The following is a 21,010-nucleotide window of genomic DNA, read 5'->3' as shown; positions in this document are numbered from 1 at the left end:
TCTCCCACAGTGCAAAGTTATTACACAAATGTTCCAACTTGAATAGCCTTTCATCAGCACGATTCTTGCGTAGTCTAGTCCTGGGGCTTTTTTTTTTTTTTTACCTTTCAATTACCCTCATGTTCCTACCCTATACCCCACCCCCCCTTTCCCCATTCCCTTCCTGTCTAGAGGAGGAGACTGCATCATTAACCTTACAATTTACAAGGCCAAGTTCCATATTGCAGCTATAGAGAAGCTGTTGCTACAGATTTCTTAAAAGCTCTGGCACTTCAAGGCAGTTGAAACTACTCAGCCAGAGCTCAGAGGCAAAGCCTTCCCAGAGCATTAATGGGCTTTTGCCCTTTTAAATTTGATAAGCCTGTCGCCTTTCTGATGCACCCAGTTCTATTCAGGGTTCTAAATGGCCATTTCATATTTAAAAGAAAGCTTGCATAGGTAGCACCCTAAAACTTGCCCAGGTCATTCATCTCCCCCCAGCTCTCTTACTGTCTCTTAGGAAACCTTTGATAGAGCATTTGTTCAGGCTGCCAAGTTAAATCCTCCTCTCTCATGTCAATGCATTGAAAAAAAGCAGTCAGAACACCAGCTTCACTCAGGCCTGCTGAAGTAAATGGAGAAAACCAATTCCTTTGGCACTACAGAGCTATTAAGCTCTTTGCAGATTATTAACTGAAGCACAAAAATACACACTGTGCACAACCAGACAGTAAGGCAGGGTTCTTCCTTAAGTTAGCTTCAGTCCCAGTAAATTACCTCTATGGCCGCAGTTTCTAATTCTCAGGGCAGCTGCCTGGACTGGTTAGTGGGACCCCCCACAATCAGAGACAAAAGCAATTTCCTAGCCATGTTTTTGTTATGTTTTCGCTATTATGCCCATTTCAGCTTTATTAAACATTTTAATCATGGTTGTGGCAGCAGAGAGAACTGAAGATCTAGCCTTGTGTTCCTAACCAACCTCATAAGGGAGCACTGAAATTCAACTTTACACGTGTAAACCAAAGTTTGCAGTTTGGAAAATGGTTCTAGTTAGAACTTGCCGGCTTCTCCCAACCTCTGCTTTCCCCCAGATCACAAAGCCAGCCTAAAACATCACCCCAAATCATTAGAGGAGGAATAAAGCAGGACCAGATCGCTCCTATTTTGATGTTTACATTCCTTAAGTGTCTTTTAACTGACTGCCATTCTCCCTTTTGCTGCAGCTAGCTCAGCCAGTCTCCCGTGAAAATGATTCCCTCCTTTTTCCTTTCACAATGGCAAGAAAGCAGGAGCTGGGCTCTTTCAGTCGGCCCCTCTTTCTCTCGCCTCCCCCCCCCCCCGCCTTTGGCTTCCTGGACAGATGTACACAGGAGAGAGAGGGAGGGAGGGAGGGAGAGACTGCTCCTTCCTCCTGCCTTGTGAGAGAGGCCCCAGTCCCAACTGGCTTTCAAAACCCAGACACAAGGAATTTACACTCAGGCAAGCTTCCCAAAGCCCGGAAAACGTGCCCAATCTCTCCCCACGCTTCTCCCCCTCCTCCAAAAAAGGCTTTAGGTATTACAGCCCTCTTGGATCACCCCCTCCCCAAAGATTCCTGCGTCCCCAGAGCGACTGAGCAGAAGCCCGTCGGTGCACAGCAAGAGCCGCCTTGAAAGCAGGCAGGAAAGGTAAACTGGGCAGAGAAACAGAAGCTCTCCGGATTATTTTAAAACCTCCTTTGTTTTTATGGCAAAGGCTCTGGCTCGCTCCCTCTCCCTCATGCGTGCCTGAGTCGCAACATTGTTTCAGCTTCTAAAACTTAGATGTACAGTACAGCAGAAAGCCCCCTTGAAGCTGGAAATTTCAGGTCCCCTTTCACTCGCATACACACCCCCACCTCTCTTCCCCCGGCACTGCCCCCCCATCTCCCCCCACCTCAAAGGGAAACAAAAAGTGATCCGAGCCCCCACCGCCTATAATATAAAACATGCCGAGTCCTTTCGTCCCTGTCCTCTATAGTGACCAAAAAAGCAAAGAATTTCCTAAGCAAAGCTGTCCCCTGTCCCCCTCGATCTCATGTTTTCTTTATTTGTTTCACTCCTCCCCCCCCCAACCTTTCCCCTCTCTTTTCCCAGGCACACAGATACAACCTGTCCCTTTAAGAAGTCTTCACACATTTTCTTGTCTTGCAAAAAAAAAAAAAAAAAAAATTGTATATACATATATATATATTTCCTTAGCTTGGTTACTCCATTGTTTCTTCTCATTCAGCACACAGCCCCTGCCCGGTCACACACAGGGAGGTGTGAACAGAAGACTGAAATAGACGTGAAACTTACCTACAGATTGCAAAGCAGGCTTGCAGCAGGGAAAATAATAAGGAAGAAGGCAGGCAAAATCCTCTTTCCTCAACTGATTTGCAGCACTGTTCGGGTGGCTTTTAAATTTTTTTTTTTTTTAATTTAAAAGCTTCCCACCCACCCCCCGGTCTTTCCCCCCCCCCTCTCTCTCCCTCCCCCCTTCCTTTTTTTTTTTTCTTTCCTTTTTCTTTCTTTTTTTTTTTTTTTGCCCACAGACAGTGAAAAGGAGCTCAATGTTAGTGGGTGAGTAAGTGAATCAACTAGCAGAGAGCACAGCAAGTTGAAGTGTCAAATTACATTGGCTATTCTATTACCAAAGGGCCATGCTTTGTGGCTGTTGGCAAAATCTGTCCCAGATTCCTATCTGAAAGGGAGCTGCCTCCTGGAGGGATGTTCTTTCTCTCGCCCTCTCTCGCTCTCTTCCTCCCCTCTTTTTTTCCCCTCCCCCATCACATGAAGTTATAATCTTACAGTTTAAAAAATGCAAATATTGTTTTACAAGATTAAAAGAAAAAGATCAAAGAGGGAAATCTCTCAATCCCAGCGGATTGCGTGCAGCTAAACCCCTTCCAGACTGGAAGCGGAAAGCACGGGAATATCCTCCCCTCTGTATTTTTCTATTATTAAAGGGGTGGGGTGTGGGGACACCGCTGAGGAATGTGTCCCCGTGAAAGCCTCGCTCCCGGGCGAAGGAAGAGGAAGGCGCTGGGCTCATTGCGGGGAAGTGTCAAGACATTTCACCTTTTACTTGTTTGCTTTCCACGCGAGCAGCCGCATAACCTAGGAGCCGCTGCGGGCTGCCCGGCTCCCCCACCCCGGAGAGGAACGAGTGTAGCCGCGCAGGGGCAGGGAAGCCTTTTTTTCGGGAAATCAGCAGCGAGTCATTGTGCCTCCAGCCAGCGTGGGCAGCAGCGCCCGCCCTGCTCTCCCGCACCCGGAGGCGGTGGCTGGTGTTTCCGCAAGCTCCGGAGCTTCCCCAAAGCAGGACGGCTCCAGAAAGAGGGAGGGGAAACATCCAGGGAGGAGGGGTTGGGGTTTTATTATTATTTTAATAGGAACCGCTCTGGCCGCGGGTGCCCAATTACCCCTGAAAGTTTGATCGTGCTCTTCGCAATCAAGTCAAATCCCTCCCCCCCCAGCACTTTTTGCGCCTGCCCCTGCAAGGCTCCCTCCCCAGCGCCGCTGCCTCAGCAGAGCAGCCGAGCAGCAGTAATACCAGGGCTTTTTTAACTCCTACCCGTTTCTTTTCTTTTCTTGTGGAGGCAATCCAGCGCGCTTCCCCAGAGGAAAACCCCTTGAGCTCCGAGCCCCTTCCCCTTAATACAACACTTCCAGGACAATCAATATTTTATGATGAGTTGTTAATAAGCCTAATATATTCATTCCGGTTCCAACGGGGCTTGTTAGATTATGCAATTAAGATAAGCAATTTCAACAGTGCCAGGCAGGCAGCTCCTCGCCGGCTCCCCCGTTTGGTTGCGGGAGGCGGCGGCTGCTTCGTGGGGCTGCGCAGTCAGTCCAGGGGTGGCTTCCTCCCGGCCCCGCTCGTACTCGGGGCTACGGAGCCGGCAGCCGCCCTGGGGCTTCCCCTCAGCCGCCCCGGGCCCCCCCCCCTGCAGCTCGCCTCCCTCCCTGCGTTGACCCCGGCCGGCAGGCAGGCGCGGCGGGGTGTGTGCGTGGGTGCCCGGGCCGGGCCGGGCCGGGCCGGGCCAGGTGCGGGCTCCGCGCTCCGCATTTTGCGGCCAGCCCCGTGTCAGATGGAGCTCGGAATAACAAAGACAAGTTTGAGAGCAGCCGCCGCCGCCGCCGCAGAGCGGGCGGAGTGACGTCAGGGAACAATGCCTGTGCCAGAGGCCTCGCGCGCGCACACGCACGCACACACACACACTCACACACGCACCGCGCGGCTCTCGGGCCCCGCTCCTTAAAGGGACACCGGCCTCCGCCTCTGGCTCCCCGGCGGCACAGCCGGGCTCTGAGAGCCCGCAGGCACCGCACCGCATCTCCGCCAGAGCGCTGCCCGAGCACCTGGCCCTGCTGCCGCGGGGGAAGCCGCGAGCCCGCCCGGCACAAGCGTGTCCGTGCCGGGCGGCAGGAGCACGCGCCCGGTGACGCCCTCACGCGGCACGAAGGGCGGGTGCCAAAGCTCCCCCCGCACCCCGCTCCCTTCCCCCTGGCTCCCGGGCTGCGGGCAGACCCCGGCCGCACGCTGGGTCTTTGTACTTATGCGACTTCAGGCAAGTCACTCAGGCCCCACTCGTGCACCTGTCCTGGTTTCGGGATGTCTTTTATGGCCCCAGAATATTTGCAGCCTCGGGGCCCCAGGCCGACTTTTTCAGATGCCCCCCTCGTTGTGGGTGATGGGTGATGCTATTGCCTGTCCAGAGGTGCTGAGCACCAAAGCCAAGTAAAAGCAGTAAAACGATAAGATTTAGGGGCTTCACCTCATCTGGCACCTGCAGGTTCCATGGACTTCCGTCCTGGGCTATTTGCACCTCTGAAGAGCAGAGCTGTAAGGATATTTTAGGTGCCCAAGTACAAACACCTTGGGGCAGGGACTATTATTTTGTTCCCTATTTATACAGCATCCAGCACAGTGGGCTCAAGGCATAGGACTGCTTATGTGCTCCTGTGATAAAATAATAAATGGCAGCAGTACTGTCAAAAGCACCTTGGTGCTTAACATGTATTAATTTTGAGGCGCCTAACTACTTTCAAAGAGGCTTTGCAAACACTTAACTGCTTTAAAAACTTTGGGATGACATGTCTCACGTTGATTGATTATCCCAAAACTAAAGCACTCAAAACTAGGGATGGCCACTTTTGGAAATGTAAACCTTAATCTATCTGTATTTATAGTCTTTATTTGGAAAATAAGGGTAGTAATAATAGCTTATCTCTAGAGATGGGGTGTTTTGTGGCTCAGTCTCGCTTGTAACATGTTTGGAGATTCGTAATTGGAAGGTTCTGTAGAAAGGAAAAGGTAATGATTTTATTATTATAGAAGTGCAAAATGTTGTCACTCTGGGCCTGTAAAGAACACCATAATGTTTAATATGACAAATACTGATATCTTGAGTGGATTTTCAGTGGAAGTCTGTATAAACAAATTTATTTTAAACATTAACTTTAGCATGGGTAACTTGACCAGGGTACTTAATTTTTATTAATTAGGATTATTTAGGTAATGTTTGTGCAACCTTTCTGACATGTGAGGTACTTTATCAATATTAAAGTACAGTTTTCAATAACAGGATTTTTTTTTTAAATAACATATTTTTCAATTGCCTAAAGTACAGGTTTCACTGTCTGCAAGCTCAGAGGGGTCCCTGTGACAAGATGAGGCCTGCAGCTATGTTCTGTTCTGGTTCTTCTGAAGGTTGAGTGTGCCCGTGTTGAACAGTTACAGAATTTGAATATGAATTTTGGCCAACCCTGCCTAAGACCACCAGCCCCACCTTGTCTTACTCTTCTTTAAATATGATAATCCCTCTGCCTCTTCATTTTTACAGTACTTTGTCCTTTCTTTGAGATGCATAAACCCCAATAATTTTAACCAGCAGTCCAGAGATTAGAAAGATGGATACTGTTTAGTCAATGCAGCCCATAAATCATTCTGCTCCTGAGCCTGCCTTTGATGCCCATTATTAAAACGTGGGCTGAATAAACCCAGCCTTCTGAGTAACTGATGATGACATTGTACCCATGCAGTCATTTCATTATAATCACACAGATGATATGTCATTAGCATCACACCTTAATAGCAGATTAATTTGCAATTAATTTCCTTTTCTGATTAAATGATCAGCTTGCCAAGGAGTCAAAACTTTTCGTTTTATAGTATACAAAGCCAGAGGCAAAAGTTAGGTTTACCACGCTCGCTCGCTCTCTCTCTCTCTCTCTCTTTCTTTTGTAATGTTTTAGAACAATGTAGTGTTAAGGCATAGATTTTGCAGAATTAGGAAATTAAATGTCCCTCTGTGATAGAAGAATGTTTACAAGACCATATTCAGTTCTCTGTACTTAAGCATAATTTCCGCTCATGTCAAAGAGGTGGAAAATGTAAATAGAAAGCTCTGTTATGGATATGATATTATATATAATGTTTTAATTCCTCAGGAGTCTATCACTTTGCCACAGAACAGCTTCCTTTTAACTGCATTGTGTAGGATTTTGGTTTTTTTTCAAATCTACCATGTCACCTTGTGCTGTGATCCTGTCATCTTTCACCAACTAAACAAATGTTGCTGGATCAGTTCAGGACTGGGAAAAATAAAGGTGTTGCAGGAAGTGTGTTTGGTAATTTAGGAGGTGTCCTCATGCCCTCTCAGTCTGTACTAAATCAATCCTCCCAGTGCAGTGGTAGGTAGCACCATGATACTAGTAGAGGTACAGTCTGAATGGATGAGACATACAACCAAGGTCCCAGCAACTTGTAGTCATTAGAGATCAGATAACACTTTTTGTAAGAAGGGTGTTAACCACAGCTAACAATACTGTTAGATTCTGACTATCTGAAGTCCCAGCCTATTCTCATTTGGGTACAATAACCTTAGGTTGTTGCTGGGTTAAACACCTGCCATGTTGTATCCCAGAAGTGGCTGCAGTGATCCACTTGGAAGCTGTATTTCAGAATCGGTTAGTTTCTGAAATTCTTTGGAATAAGAGGCATTATATAAACCTAAGATTAGAGATAATGATAGAAATGTGTCATGTCTGCTCACCCACAATTCAGGAATTTGCAAAGGTGTCTAGCTACTACTTTCTTTGATCCTGGGGTCAGTCTTCTACATAAGATACAGCACTTTTAGGGCTGTTTTAATTAACTCCCAGTGAATGGTTCTAGCAGCTGAGGTTTGTTCAGTCTATAGAATGTTTTGGTCATGTACTCTTAGACAAGTCAGTAAAATGGGTGACACAAGAAGTACTACAGTGGCTCTAAATCACCTACAGATTTCCCTTACAGGGAAAGCCGGGGGCCAGATCAATTTGCTATTCAATTAGTTTGCACAGCCAGAGCAACAAAAAACAGGCTTTGCAGGGCTGAGGATCAGGTCCAAGGGGGAGCAGAGGAGGGTTACTTAATTTTTTTAAATGTTTTTAGTGTGTGGGCTGCACTTGAGTGCCTGTTCTTGATAATTAAAGATTGATAATGGCTATAACCAGCCATTCCAACAGAAATCAAGCAGGCTTTAGCAAATGCACTTCAATTCTGGTTTAACATTGTTTTGCTGCTGCAACACTAAAACCTCCCCTGAGTAAGAGAAGACAGCCAGTTGCCCCAAATCATATTACACTTTTGGTGGTCCTGTCCACAAGGGACTAGATTGAATCTGCTAACCTCATTTTTCCTAGATAATCTAAGACAGATTTGAAACTTCTTCTCCAGAGGATAGCATAATAAACCAGTGCATCACCTCACCCTCTTCAGCTGTAGTCTAAATTATTAGTTTTTGCTGCTACCATAATTCACATTGTAATGAAAATGGAATTGATCCTAACTCCATACAGGTGTTTAAATCCTTATGGGTTTGTCTACACTGCAGTTATTGCAGCAAATGGCTTAGCAAGCTAGAGTATTGCTAGTAATGTAGCCAGTCATGCAGGGCAGGCTGCAAGACTCACCTGAGAAGCTGAGTAAATACTCAGACAGTTATCCATGCAAAGCTGCATGCTGCCATAGCTGCACTTTTAGCTGTACTTGAATTAGCTATTTTAAAGCTAGTTCATATCAGCCTAAGTGAGCTGCTGGGGTCTAGATGTATCATACCCAATATGCTGCGGACACCAATGTTTGGTTCCATCATACTGTACCAGTTCTTCTGATTTAACATGATTTAAATAAAGGCCTGATGCATATTCTTGCTCTTCTAGTGCTTGCATTGCCAATCAAAAGCAGGACATCATTGTGCTAGGTGCTGTTTTGACATGGGAAGAGACACTCCTATCTCTGCATTGTTCTTAACCTTTACAAAGCTCTTCTCATGCATCAATGGTGCGCTGCTCTTGGGTATATTCCTCTATTTATAACAAATCATGTCTGGGGCCTGTCCTGCAAATAGTCACTATGGGTTCAAATAATATTGCCTAGAAAATGAATACAGACTCCAAGTGCTTTTTAGATCTCAAATTACTGTCCATCACGAGCAAAAACATTAAAGGCAGTAGTGCAAAACCATGTATTTTGCTGTGTATGATAAGAACATGTATAGTTTAGTGAGGCATAGAAAAAATAAGGTTTATTTGGATTTTGCAGTTGAAAATGAAATTGCAGTGCAACAAACATTAAGTAAATTTGCAGTTATGCAATTGGAGTCTTGAAGGAAAAAATAAACAAGTTTAAAGAGAAAAACAAATTGAGAACAAATTACAAGATGTTCAGAGGGAAGTGGCAAGAGGTTTGTGCCTCCCCGCCTCCTTCTCCCACCCTCCACCTCCCCAGCTTTTTCCTCTGAGGCTTTTAAAACATTTACACACACTTAGATTCTTTCCCTTTTGCTCTTCCTCAGGCTAAGTCACACACTGCAGAAGCAAAAACAAGGGAGCAGATTCCTTCATGACAACTCCAGGATTACAGCACAGGGTAGTTTGTAGGCAGTATGCTCAAATGCATCCCTTCCTTCCTGGGAAATTATACCCCTTAACCTGCCCCTAAACCTGATCCATCTGAACTTGTCAGGAAAGATATTTAAACACTAATTGCACCACATAAATTGATCTCTGCATTTGTGTGGAACCTCTTGAGCTTTACAGGTGCCAATGCAGAAAAGTACACTTTAGACCCCAGTTTTACACCCATTTATGTACATGTTTAACTTTAAGAGTCAAGTAGTTCCACTAAGCTCCTTGGAAATGCTAATGTGCTTCATATTAAGTGGGCACCTAAGTTTTTACAGATTTAAAGTCGTAATAGAACATGATAAGTAGTTTTCATCTGGTGGCAATGCTACACTGAGAAGATTTAATAGATGTGGCAATGTACATGAGAAGATTTAATAAATGTGGCAACTAAGCTAAAGCTATTAAAACATTTTAAAAACTATGGCTGGCAAGGATTGAAATTTAGGGTGCAAGCAGTAAAGACTGAAAAATTAGATCTGAAAAAACTACACAGCAGAAAGAGGCAGTAAGTCATAAATGTACGGAGAGCGAGCTTGGCATACGTGACCTGGATAAATGATAAATTCAGTATATAATAAACATCGTATTATTTATACAATGCCCAAGGTATACATTACAGAGACATAAACATTAGTCATCATTATAATGCCTAGAATCTTTCATTTGAAAGGACTGTCAGCATGCTGTCAGAGATGGAGCCATACCAAGCACCTCTCAACTTCGAAGCAGTTTGAATATAAATGTAGCTTTGGTCCAGATCCAGTAATTGAGTGAACCAAAACATTGGATCCAAACTTTCCTAAAGAGTAGGGAAGTTCTGATCTAATAGGTTAGACTTATTTAGAAAGGTTTGGACAAGGACGATCCAGCCTTCAGCCCTGTTTTCCTGTGATTCCAGAGCTATAATTCAAGGTCTGGGCCTCCTTGCTTCTATCTAATTCAATCTTTCAACAATACTGCACAACAGTAAGAAAAGAAATGAAGGGGAATAACTTATCTAATTGAAACTCAGGAGAATACAAATGGGGGGGAGGGATATAATCCTCCTAACTGGACCTGGGCCGCAACGTTATGGCTAACAAGCATGTTCCTTCACCTAATGTAAGAAGATCTGTAGTGACTATAACTTTTAAGGCCTCATTTTTAATCTCTTCCAGGTGATGCAGACAGGTACATTAGCCAATATCACCCGAGTTAGCCAGAATATTGCTGAAGATGCAAATGATGTAAATTCCCTTCAGTGAAGGGGAAGAAAGAATAAAGTGCTTCTCTTATCATGTTGATGCCACTGCCCAGTGTGGATACAGATTCTTTTGCCAGACTGGTTTTTTGTTTTGTTTTTTTACTGGGGAAAGGTAATTTGATTTAAAGGAAAACAAATGGAGTTTCCCGTAAAGCAAAAATGTTAGATTCTGAGACCTATTCTGCTTCTTCTACAAAACCTGATAAATGATATGACTCAGGCGTATGAAAAGGTAAGTTACAGAAAGAACCCAGGTATTGCTGGAGATAATAATGCTACTAGGCCAGGATCAATTAGGTGTGGAAACTCTCCATCATTAGAGATTTCCCAGACTGTGGGAGTGTTTAGATCATGAGTTTTTGACAGGCCTATCCATATTTGATGTGGTATGATAGGAAATCAGGTTATACACAAATGGACATTGTTTAGAGAGGACAATGAGGATTGCTTCTTTCCAAACAAAATGCTACCCTCTCTTAATATTATATCAGTGACAGAGCTAATTGTAGTAAAAAAAATGCAACTTTAAGCATGTTTATGACTTGATTCCCTATTTAGAATATATTCTCCCTATTTAGAATACATTCTCTCTATTTAGACTCCTTTAAATTTTTCACTGACTCTATCTTGTGCCACAAGAGAGATGGTTAATAACATTTAAGAAACAAAGCATTTTACAACATATGAATAAATAAACATAAGTTGTATACACAATAAAACACTCTGGTGCATAGATTTTATGCTTTCATGTGGATGAGGCACAAAGTAAGACTTTCATTGTATTTAATGGCAACAATTAGCTTCCCTTAATCTTCAGTGTTTTAACAGATGCTAGCGGTTTTCTGTTAAAAAATGAGGTAGAACTGTAGACACTCAGGTTTGATGAAACAGTTAACAAAAGTATTTTTGTGAGTATATTCCAAATAAACATCCTAAGGCAAAACGTGTGTTTCATTAAGGTCAGCTAACAAGAAATAGGTCATTTTCTCTGGATGTGCTGTTTTAAGTCACAGCAAGTGATGAAGCACTATGGCTAGGGACAAGTTACATATAAACTGGTTTAAGTGATCAGAAATTTGTTTAAACCTGTAACAGAACAGAAGCGCAGTGCACAGAAACCAATTTCAAAATGGCTGAAACTGATTTAAGGTTAACATGGTTGAGTGTAGTATCAAACCTAAGTGATTTAGGTCAAACTGGTTTATGGAACTTCTGTCCTAGACCCCTTCCTGGTTCAAGTTAAATCACTATCCCCCAGCATTTTGCAGCCCTAGGTTGGGCTGTCTGCTTCAGAGAGCAGGGCTAACCCCACCCCTTGATTCCATAGCTGTAGCGGTGAGGGCTGACTGATGAGGGGGCGGGAGGGAGCAAGTCCAGTCTGCAAGGAGGGGGGGGGAATGCCCCCCCTCCAGGCAGACCTCAGCTGGGGCTGGGCCAGGGAGGAGGATTAAACACCCCTTCCCCTGCTCAAACTTACTGCTGGCTACAACTGTGGACTACAAATCCCAGAGGCACCTAGAAGCAGGAAGAAGAAATGATGAGCAACCTTGCAGAGTCCTGTTACTGTAATTCTGAACTGCAAATCTCAGAGATCTTGGGGGCAGCAGGAAGAAGTGAACATACTGCCAGAGAGCCATGCACTAGTGCCTGCTGACTTGTGGCCTGAGGCACTGCAGACATGTGGCTGCATTTCCCAAGTCAAAGGTAGATATGTCTGTTCACTTCTGTTTCAATTTAATCTGTGCATCTTAAACTAACCTGTAAAGACTGAATTGATTCAGCTTCAGGCTTTTTGACTGTCTGTACTTAGCCTGTATGGGCATAGACAACTAGCTAAACCTCTTAATCAGTTGTTTCCAGAATTTCTAATAACTTTTTTGGAAGTGGTAGAATGTCTATTTAAAAAAATATAACATTTTTGTGGCTGGCACAGAGAAAATGTAAGAGAATCCACTGAAATACTTTTTTACAATAAAGTATTTTTGTTTTGCAACTCTCGTTTTTAACTGAGTACAGAAAGTTTAGACTAGAGGGTAGATATGTACTCCCTTCCTGCAGACTTCAGCAAAACCATAAGGAAGGGCATATATGTAAGTGGAGATCTAGGACTTATATTTGTGTAGGGCATAAGCATGTTAAATAGAGATGAGTATGGACAGTTTTTTTCTGTCTCAGAAAAATAGTTCAAATTATTAACATAGACTTTGTCTAGACTGTTTTGAACACTTAAAGTAGTATTCATTATGTACTCAGTAGCAAAGAAAACATGAGCCTGATTCGTCCTATTTAAAATCACTGGGAATTTAGTTATTGACTTCAAAGGAAGGAAAATCAGGTCCTATACTTGTATAAATCTTCCCTTCCCTCAAATTTCCAAGAGAATTGTCTCCTCTGAGAGATTCTACCCATGCAATTTTAGGAAATTTGGCTTCTTTTTTGGGGCAAGTTAAGAAAGCTACAATTTAGCATAAGGTTTACAGTGGAAAGGTAGCTTCAACCTACCTCTGGAGTTATGTTGCTTTACATATCCCATTAAGCATATATACATACATACATGCACTTAATGGACATTTATAAAGGGCACAAATAACTTCTAACAGCTGTGTCCCAACAAACTTGCTAGAAAAAAAGCTTCTGACTAAGCTACATGTTTATCAGTGGAACAATTTAAGCAACTCTTTTGAGTAATCAGATGGCCAAGAATAAGGGAAATCCTAGTAACACTGAAGTCAATGCCATTTTTGTCTTTGTTTTAAGGGGGGCTTCCAGGAGTCCATCCCTAGCCTGTTTAACTTACTGAAAAAAACCTTTACATGGAAAAAAATTTGAGGACTGCATCTTCTACCTGCAGCCTGTTTGAACATTTCAGAAAACAGTATATTTGACAGACAGCTCATGGATTTGACTGATTACTTTTGATGTTATGAAAAAGTGATATTTGTGGGCCAAAAATGAAATAAACTGTACTGGCTGTGCACACAAGCATAGTCAATGTATCCCCTTCCCCCAACTAAAATTTAATAAGGATTGTTAGTACATCATTGTAGCTGGTAATTGTGTAGGTACACACAGTAATTGCATGTATTTGCACTAATTAGGTAAATGCACAATAATTAAAGCTCCAGGGTTTTCATGGTAAATTTTTGAGGCACTCATGGATTTGTCATGGCAAAAATGTCAGAGTCATGTAAACTGTGGGAGGAAAACAAAATATAGGAGTTCAGGACTTTTTCAATTATATATAGACTTTGAGTACCCAAGCCTTAGGATATATCCAAATGGTTCTATGGTACCTACATGCTAATCATTGTTGAAGGGAGGCTATTCTTTCAGTGGGATTATTTTTTGCTGGTTTGAAATAATTTCTTTTATAGTTTGAAAGCTCATAGGCAAGGTCATTAAACACTGGCCTTTCTCGCCCCTCCCCCAAATTGCTCTCTCAGCTCTTGTCCATTTGTTCAGTTAAAAGTAAAATAAGGAATTCCTGATCTCTTTTTATTACATCATCCACATAGCTGATAGAACTGATCAGGCTTCAGGGCCCAATCAACAAAGCCCTTTGAAGAAATCATTGACTCAAGTGGGATTTCTAGAAATGGGCATGAAGCAAAACTTTATAAATAGCCTCCAAGTTTGAGAGAATCTAAATCCAAGTTCCGATAGACTTGTGTTGCACAGTTAAATTTTTGCAGTGGTAACCCATCACCAGACTCCAATTACTGCAACAGCTGCCCTCAAACACTCTTATGTAGTGTTGTTTTAACACAATAGCTGCTGTGATACCTCCCAGAGAAGAGCATCTCACAGCTTGAAAGAGACATTCCAGCTGCACTGTACTTTTAGGCTCAGTGCTAGGTCTAATGCTACCTGTAGCTGCTTCATCCGAGCCAGAATGCAAGGAGTCACCATTCCTCCTTGAACCTGCTCTTGTCCACAGGTAGGAAGAAAGGATGTCATTATACCCCTGAAAGCATGCACTTTACTTCTCAAGCCTAAGGTATATAGTCAGCAAAGCCTTATTTCTCTGCTCAGCCTAGTAGAATAAGGGCATAGAGTAGCCCTGTAAGGTGTATTCCATGAACACTGCCAAAAACAAATTTATGCAAGTTACAACCAAGTAGTGTGTGCTCTTGAATGTCTTGCATGTTTCACTTTTAAATGAGTTCTTTTGTGTTTGCAAGTCTGATAGTTTTGAGGCCAAATCTGAATTTTATTTTAATTAGCATAAATTGCAAGTTAATCCAGATAGACACCAGCATAAAGGAGAGTAGATATGACCTTTCAGATTTCTTTTCAACGCATCATCATATGCAAAAAACATTTCTGTGGATTTTTGTCCTCCCTGTATTTGAAATTGGATTGTTTATCTGCCCAACACTAAAGAATTACCATTGTTCATATCACCATATTGCTAACTACTGTCTTCTCAATCACTGGCAAGCAGCTTCCTGAAGAGTTGCAGAAAGCCTATGGCTTTAATATAAACCCTGATGGCTTTCTTTGCTATCCACACATTTCCACACCCTTCTATGGGTTAAAAGGTTTTGAGAGAAAGCTAGCTGTGTTAGTCTGAAGTTGGGCAGAAAGCAAAGTTTGCACCTTATAGATTGTATAAAGGGCTTTGTCAACATCTATGGTAGTCCATACCCCACTCTGGTTGTGTGCCCAAGATGCTCACCCTTTTTGCATTAAGCAAGTGGACAAAGTCTGTAGAGCTGCATGCCGAGTTCTTTTATGTTAGCAAAATGAGCCCAGACCCACCCCATCTGCTGCATTCCAGCCCTGGAAACCTGTGTTAAACTCTTCCCTAACCCCTTACTATTTCCTACCTGAGCTACTTGTGTCTTTCCCTACCTGGCAGGCTTTCTCCTCACATTACTCTTTCCACAGCTTTTCTCAAGCTGTAGTTTTAAAACCTCTCCATGGTACCCTACAGCCTCCCCCTGCTACCTCTAGTCTGCATTTCATAACAGCTGTTTTTAATTGGCTGCTTGCTCACAGCTGGGGGGAAGTAATGAGGCATTTCCTTAACCCCTTCTAGGTTCCTGTTGTATGAGGCATATGAAGTCTTTCACTGTATGGCTACACTCCACTCTGTAGCTCAGGTATCAGAAGCAGGAAAAATTAGCCTATAGAGAGCTACATGTTGCTGGGCTAGAAAGCTTTCAGTACCCAAGCTCAGGCCCATTGATTTTAATAGGTTTACTTGGAAAGAAAAATCCTTCTGAACGTAAGTAATGGTAAACAGACTATTGCCTGTGAAGTAAATCCCATCAGCGTGTGTATGTTGTGTGCGGGTCGGGGGTGAGCAGGCCTGTCTTTGCGCACGCGGGCTGTGGCCAGCAGCCCGGGCACGTGGGGCCGGAGGGAACCGCACAGCGGCAAGGCACGCACAGGCTAGAATTAGTCACAGAGGCGTAATGGTTGATTGAAAGATTATTTACTTACACCCAAGATGGTCGTGGTGTAGGCTGGACAGTTTCCAGGTGCAGCTCCGCTTAAATCCTCGTTGGAGGACTACGACAAATTCGGTTCTTTGGCCCCGGAGTTGCAAGGCTCCGCGGGTTTGGCAATTCTTTCCCACGGAGTTGTCGAAGCTCCGTGGGCTCTGTTCGGTTCTCAGGCCCCGGAGTTGTTAAGGCTCCGTGGGTTCAAAAATTGAGTAAAAAGGAAAAGAATACGTCTAGGATTGCGCTCGGCGATGGGGAAAGGCCAGAGGCTGATCAGACCTCTGTTGCCTGCTTGAAATGCGTTGGGTCCGTAAGGATCCACAGCGCTTAGAGATCTTCACACAGGGTGAAGTCTCTTCCTCCTGATGTTCATGGAGTCCTCCAACTTGGGCGGAAACCACTCAAGCTTTTTATATGGCTAGCAAGCCAATCACTAGCCGCCACATGTGCATATTTTAAAACTAGCCAATAATGGGGCTCGAATTATAATACGAATGGCGGGAACTCTTTGCAACGAGCATGTCTCCTCTGCAGTAGAGAAATTCACCCTGCAAAGAAAGCTACAAATTTGGTGGGAAATTCCCCGTTGCACTGGAGTTCTCTCCTGCAGCAAAGAACTCCACCGTGCAAGGAAGCTGCAATTTTAGCGGGAACATAATTTAGCGTTGCTGAAGCGCACACAAACAAAAACTCACAACTTTGAGTTGTGACATGTTGAAGCTGAATTTCACCGTAGAAAGGTAATTTACCGCCAGTTTGTAACAGAGTTGGGTTTTGATCTATCAGGTTATTTTGACATTGTGAGGCCCTAATGAACTCTCTAATAATTTTGTTCAAATTTAACTGAAATGCCAGGAAATACAATGGGCCAGATTGCCCCCTGCATATACTGAGTATTATCTCAGTCACATGTAATTACATTGATATCAACAGAACTACTCTCACAAAAAAGATACCGTGTACTCAGCTGAGAAAAAAGCAACTACCTAGTCAAGAATTCTAGAAAAAAGAATTCACTGCAATTTCACAAATTTGAAAACTTTGTTCATGATACTGTGCTTTGCATTTATGAGTTGGGATTTAAAAAAAAACAAACCTTACTGTGTGTGTGTATTTAAAAAGTCACAAGGTTTCCAAAATAGGATTTCAATTTTAAATGGGGGGGGGGGGGTGGTAAATGATTAAAAAAAAAAAAATCACTTTGTTGACCACCGGCAGTGCTGATAAATGAATCAAGGCACTTTATAATGAGTTTCCTTTCCTTCCTTCTTCATGAAGACCAAGCTGTTTGGATCAGGGAACATCTTCTGATGTTTCTATGGTGTCTAGGATACCAGCCCCATTCTTGATTTTTAACCTGACCACTAAGTGTATTAAATTTGATTAAAAACAAACAACTGACATAAGCCAAGGGTGACAGAATGTGGCCAGAGGCATAGGAAGCTCCTTCAGCACCTGGGGTATGATGGGGCAGGTGGATGCTGACCACTGTAGACCAGCGTGCAGCAGGTGATGGAAGTCTATCCTGTCTGGGCTTTCTGCCCACTGTTGTTGCAGTGTTGGCTCAGGCGGCAGTAGCCCCATGGCTCAGGGTCCCTGGGAACCACTTCAGATATGCTACTGGGTGCACGGATGTGCCTGTTATGAAAATTCTGGCACCCTCTCATAGTCAGTGCCTGGGGCTGATATCCCACTTGCTCCCCCCTAGTTATGCTACCGAATATGGTCCCAAGTATATCCAAGTTACCATTCATATATATTTTTTTTTTAAGATATTTTCATCCCAATGCACTATTTTTGAAAAAAAAAAAAAGGAACACAACTTGTCTTTAGAACTCCTGACCAGCTTTATTACCAGCTACTGCTTTATCTACAACAACCTGTTCATCAAAACAAGCAAAAATAAAGGAAAGCTGGCTCATACCTAAAGCCCAAGAATGGGAGTCATGAAACCTGGGTTCTAGGTGCAGCTCCATAACGGAGAACCCATGTGGTTTTGAAGATGCCCCCATCTTGAAAGTGAGGGTAATACTACATCACCACATCCCTATGGGGTTTAGCTAGTTAAAATTAGCACTAGAAATACAGAAAATGTCTTTATTTTTCTTTAATACAGAACATAAAGCCTCAGGAATGGATGTGGCTTCAGTGGTAAGACACTCTGTCTAGGAACAGATGTTGCATTTGTCCTGGGATGAGTTGTGCCTGTGTTTGTCCTGGAATAGAAATGTCCTGGGATTTATGTGTACACACACACACACACACACACACACACACACACACACACACCCCCACTCTTCCAATTGGCATTTAGTGGGTGGCTGAATGCACTATCGCTTTGTCCCAGGACACTGTTAGCTCTTCTTATTCTGTGAAACTTTTTAGGGTTTGTCCCAGAACAATGGACATGGATGTCTGAATGGTCACACTTTGTCTCAGGATAAAATGGTTTCTTCTGGGGACAAATGTGATATCTATGTGTAGTCTCACTTTAGACACTATGGCTATACCATTCCACTAACCCACCAGCCAAACAAGGATCCTCCACTGCACCTTACATAGAATTCTGCTACACAATACAAGTATTTCCCACATCACTTGGGAAGAAGATTAAGAGGTCCCAAATAGGAAGATACATTTTTGTAGGGACTTGACATTGATAGAAGGAGTGTCACAAGGATCAGGTGAATTCAGGCCTTACTCAGCCTTAGGCCATGCCTTTATTATTATCGCATATACTTTGGTTTATGTAGTGATAATAGTAGTCTACCCAGTAAGCAACACTGCCTTCCTTAATAAGCATGTATTTTACCTCAAAACACTGAAAAGTGACAGTCTTCATCCGGTTGATGACATTTCAGCATCTGATCAGCCACTTGATTTTCAGCAATGCTTTGCAACTACAGTTCATATTAAAGTCCCTTGCTTTTGAAGGTGTTCTGCACCTTGGACAAATCAGATCCTAGTTCCTAACCTGACTCAGTTGGCCCATCTGTCCAAAGACAATAAAAATATCTGTCACACTTGGCTGTTGTGAAAATTAATTGGTTGCTTGTAGATCTTCGTCCTGAAAAGAGTTGCAGTGCCAGGTATTCAGTGCTCAATTATAAAATATTTGAACTGTATCTATTTAATACATATGTTACTTATGCTTTAGATGTTCTTGTTTGTGCACTCAAAACAGAAGCACCCAGAATTAATGGACATAAAAAAAATTAGGACTATATGATTTTCTTAAAGTCGCAGAGCAGGGCTAGATTCCAAGTGTCAGGGGTGGCTAGTCCCTTGTTGTAAAAACTTCTCAGTAGCTTTAAACTGCTGTGTTCAATACTTAAGTTGAGTTATAATAATTCAAATATAGGTGAAACTGTCTAAGTACCTCTTCCTTTTCTGACCACCTTTAAAACTACTGTTATTCTTTCTTTTTCTTTGAATAGCATGACCAGCCTAGTGAATTCACTGTGTTATGACACAAAGCTAGGTGGCTATTTCCTGTCTGATGTATCACAATCTATCTGAAAAGGGGGGAGAGTATCAGACTAATATATCTTTATTCACTGATGTCTGCCTTTACAGGAGAACAGTAATACTATTGTTCCAAGTAAAGCTACTTTTTAACTCTTTCCCTTGTCCCTCCCTAGTAGAAAAGTTATTGTTTAGGGTTTTTTTTATCATTTATTTTATTTGCTCACTTAAAAAAATATATATTTTGCAGTATATATTCCAAAACAGCACCCATTTTGTTTCCTGTTATTGTTAACAAGTCAGATTTTTACAGAAGTTCAGGCAGTAAGTTTGATGTTAATTGCTGGCTTCCTGACTTTTGGTGGTGTTCTTTTGAACCAACCTTACTTTCCACATTTCCTTTCTGGGAATTTTGCCTTCTTTTTGGCAGATGGCACACAGTAGATACAGAATTACTATCACACAGGCCTAGGCAATGTTTTTCCCACATGTTGATATAGTTTAAAAAGCATCAACTCTTGCATAAACATAACCTTTAAATAATTTATTCTCAACCTTTTTAGGCTCAAGGCACACCGTGACAGACTCAAGGCACCCCTTGGAAAATGCCAACTCTTAGTTTTCACTCATTTCTTGAACACAGAATAATGATAGAGCAAATGCTTCTGTTGCAAAGAACTCAGAAAGACCACAACAGGTCAGAATGTTTTTAAAACTATGGATCTCTATTTGAAATATCTGGATTTATCTTGTTAGGCATGTTTGCACATCTAACAATGCTAACTTTGTGTGGCATCCCAAAATACCCTTGAAAGGATCTCAATGTACCCTAGTTGAGAATCACTGCTTTAAATATTTGGGAAACTGAAAACCAATCTGAAAGCACATGTGGTTACATGTGGTATGTTTCAATACTGTTTCAGTAATGGCTAGAGACAGAAATTACACACAAACTGGTATACGTGATGAGAAACCAATTCAAATTTATAATGCAACAGAAGTTTAGTGCACATAAACCACTGTCAAAATGGCTAAAACCAGTTTAAGATAAATCTGGATGGATGTAGTATCAGACTTAACTGATTTATGTTAAATCAGTTTATTGAACTGTTGTCCATGATCCTCTCTGGATTCAAGTTAATTCACAGTCCCCCAGCATCCAAGGATGCTTTGCACCTCCCCTGCAAACCCCGCCTCCCCAGGGTTGGTGGGCTAGGTTTGGATCAAGCTATCTGCTCTGCCCATGCATGGAGTCATTCTCTAGCATTCCGGCTTCTGGCCTGGGCCACTGCAGGCATGTGGCTGCATTTCTGGAATTAAAAGCGAATGTTCACTTGCTTATCAATTCAATCTATGCAGCTTAAACTAACCTGCAAAAATTAAATTGATTCAACCTCGGGTTTTTTGATTAATTGTACTTAGCCTATATCAGTGGTTCCCAACCTTTTCTATACCATGGACTGACAAACTCACTCAAAGAATTTTGGCAGACCAGGTATAGAAAAATCTAATGTATATATTTAAATTTAATTTTACATGGCGGGGGGGGGGGGGCTTGTGAGGATTGGAGGCAGTATATGACACAAAATGAACTTAATAGGCAGAGGCATGGTGCAAAACAGAGGGATCTCTGTTATTTTATTTAACATTCAGGAACGTCATCAATAAAGGAGGAGACAATAGCTAAAACTCAACATACATATCACTAGCTGGCTAGTTAGCTGCCAAGGATACAAGGAGGAGAAAAGGCAGACATTAGTAGTTACGACAGTCTCACTGTACTATATCTTCCCCATTACAAAGCCCTCAATATTACATTGTCCAATGATAATTTTAATTGTTCACAGTACACCATCATTAACATTAAGAATCATACATAAAACATCACTAGCTACCTAGCTAGCTAAATAACA

General features: G+C 42.6%; 1 protein-coding gene across 10 annotated transcripts in view; it reads right to left on the bottom strand.

Annotated features, from left to right (window-relative positions):
- ZMIZ1 (zinc finger MIZ-type containing 1) overlaps positions 1-2,442 on the bottom strand; it is a 518,414-nt gene extending 515,972 nt beyond the window's left edge. For 6 of the 10 annotated variants that reach the window (XM_019497114.2, XM_019497113.2, XM_019497112.2 and 3 more), the window contains exon 1: positions 2,298-2,442. The gene's annotated coding sequence lies outside the window, so the exon portion shown is untranslated. The remainder of the gene's footprint in view (positions 1-2,297) is intronic. The other 4 variants (XM_014601434.3, XM_014601446.3, XM_014601444.3 and 1 more) reach the window with 1 other exon arrangement.
- Between the last annotated feature and the right edge of the window lie 18,568 nt (positions 2,443-21,010).

This window comes from Alligator mississippiensis, chromosome 6 (assembly GCF_030867095.1).
Source record: "Alligator mississippiensis isolate rAllMis1 chromosome 6, rAllMis1, whole genome shotgun sequence".
Lineage (NCBI taxonomy): Eukaryota > Metazoa > Chordata > Crocodylia > Alligatoridae > Alligator > Alligator mississippiensis.
This window is presented reverse-complemented; position numbering and strand designations above follow the sequence as displayed.